A 3031-nucleotide genomic window follows, 5' to 3' on the forward strand; every position below is an offset into this window, starting at 1 on the left:
TCAATCACCATTATCATTTCATGCACAATATAGCATCAATCATGCAATTTGCAACTTCAAAAGACCAAACAGAACTATCTCCATCAAAAGCATACCAAAACAAATCAATTAATTCCACAGAAATTCACACCTAAACAAGACACATTCAATGGATAGCATGTCAAATTTCAGCTCATTTGGACAAAAGGAAGTAGGTCAATGAAAATCAAGAAGTTCAGACAAGTTCAAGCAAGCCAACACATGGTATCCAAACAAACATCAACTTCGAAAAATCATAAATCACTGACAATACTTGATAAATGAATGGGATCAAAACCATAATGACCTATAATGTGTCTACAATGCTCATGTCAAATTTCATACTCATACAATCAATGACCAGAATTTCACAAAGCAAATGGTAACATGTGTCACAAAATATCAACAAAATGACCAAACAGAAGGAAAAATTCCAATCAAATAGGAAATGCCATCAATAAATCCGGAAAAATTCACATGTCATCTCAACATACATATGCTCAATCATGCAAAAAATTGGCTCAATTCAATGTCCCTAAGCACATCAAATAAAATCATGAAATTCATCAAGCTTGGTGTGACACAAATTGTCACACCTCTATTCAAAAATTCATATCTCAACAACCAGGTATCCAAAAATTACAAACTCTACATGAAAATCACCATCAAAGTGTCCAGAATATGCACAAAAAATTTCATCCATTTCTTTGGAAGCATCATCATTTTATGAAAGATATGGTAAGACATGTTCAAATGTGACACATTGAATCAATCCCTAAGCATTTTAGTTTTCCACACGTGCACAAAAATCACAAAAATCATGATTAAATTCTACACATTACAAGGAGCATGGTGAAAAAAACCTCACAAAATTTGGACAAGAAATGAGTGATTCGTGAATTTTTGAAGTTCATGTAATCAAATGAAATAAAGTTTGAAAAAAGAAAATGAAATGAATTAAAATAACATGAACCAGTGGCACGGTTGTAATTTTAGAGAGCCAGGCCAAAACGGCGTCGTGCTCATTTATTCGCTGGCAAGCGCTCATTGGTCCAAAGATGGCGCCAAACACAATTTGAACTCAGGCAAGGCATTACACGGATCAAACACGAGTTTCATCTTGTTCTTCAGCAAGAACAAGGCCAGAAAATCCAGAAATTGAAGAACAACGAATCTCAACCATAATCAACAAACTATACATCATTGGAACCGTATGATCATGTACATCATGGATATATAACTGGCTTAACCTAATTCCTAACATACCAAGCAAATCGAACAAAAAAAGAAATGCGCATCAAACTTTAGATCCAAATTTCTCTCACAATTCTCAACCAAATTCAAAACTATAAGCATCATGCTAATCTACAATGAATGAACTACAAAACGCATATCATAATTCAAGAAATGGAGATTTTCGAAACTCTACCTCTTGTAAATGGCAGACGCGAATTTGTGTTTTTCCAGGTGCAAAAGCCAAAAACAGATGAAGCTTAAGGTCCTGTAAGTTGATTGGAAGAAGTTCTTCAGCTCAAGGATGCTCCAATTGCAAGAATGATGAAAACTCCATTGATGAGCAAGCTTTGAACAGTCGTGATTCCTGAAGGTTTTGGCACGGATTTGCTGGAACAGATCATCAATACCACATGTAGAGCATGGATCAAGCAAGAACGAAGCAAATTGATGAAGATTTGATAAAAAAAAAGTGATGAAGTTTTGGAGAGAATTTGTGGTTTTGGAGGGAAATTCAGTTACAGATCTTGGAATATGGAATTGTGATTATGATTCTGTTAGGATTAGAAACTTATACTCACTCCTTAATCCCTTTCCTTAGTCACAATTAGCAAATTAGCTTGATTTAGCATAATGTGATTTTAAGTGCAATGTCCAAAATGACCTTTTCAAAATAATGCACTATGACAGCAAATGACAGCTCAAACATGTTTTATTTGGAATTTGGAGTGTGTTGGCATTGGTTTCATGTGCAAATTCCTTGTAAAACTCAATTTCACTATCTCACACCAAAAGTACAAATGCATCCACTTGAAAATTGACTTTTTGCCTTGACCATTTTTGATGAATTTTGACCATGCATCATGAAAGTTCATGTGAAATGGGGTTTGCTCAAAGAAAGATCATCCAATTTGGACATTCCATGTGAAAGTTATGCCACTTTGATTTTAGGCATTTTTGGAAAATGATTGGACCATAACTTGTCAACCATACATGGGAATTTCAAGTTCTTGGACTTTTTGGAAAGGTGAGAGCAATATCTACAACTTTCATGTTTGACAAATTTTCATTTGAAGCTTTTTTGGACATGTAATTTTGAGGTGAAAAACTTTCCATTTTTGGAAACTTCCATTACAAGTCACTTTCTATTTTTGGCAACTTTTTGTCTGACTTTATTTTCTTCATTCTTGATCTTTGAAATGCCAGATGAAACTTGTTTCAACATGAATGAAGTGTATCCAACTCTCTCCCACCTCCAAATCCATAAAATCAAGCACAGTTGACCACAGTTGACTTTTTCAACTGATAGATGAATTTGGTAATGCACTGATCAAGTTGAGCCCCAATTCTCTGATGAAATGGCTCAAGGATGAAACCCTAGCTTCCATAAGCTCAATATAATCACATGATGATCCCCATATCCATTGTAGACCCCATCTCCTTGCCATGCCCTGATTGGCCCAATGCAGATGATTAGGGTTGACCAGTGGTCAAAACCCTAATCTCAAGGTATCTGATCAAACACTTGAATCTTCTGGATGATAACAAGACCATGATGATGATGATGTATCATTTCAACCAAGATCAAGCTCAACCTCCTTGAGAAACCATGAAACCCTAACTTGTACCACACATCCTCAGATGATTAGTGAACAGTCCATAAACCCTCAGGCTTGAATCCCAACCTCTTATCTTCATTCCAAGACCTAGGAGGATGACTTGCACAATGTTGCCACATGATATGCACATATGCAATGCCTAATGACCTAAGAAATGCAAT

This window comes from Lathyrus oleraceus, chromosome 1, assembly GCF_024323335.1.
Source record: "Lathyrus oleraceus cultivar Zhongwan6 chromosome 1, CAAS_Psat_ZW6_1.0, whole genome shotgun sequence".
Taxonomy (NCBI): domain Eukaryota; kingdom Viridiplantae; phylum Streptophyta; class Magnoliopsida; order Fabales; family Fabaceae; genus Lathyrus; species Lathyrus oleraceus.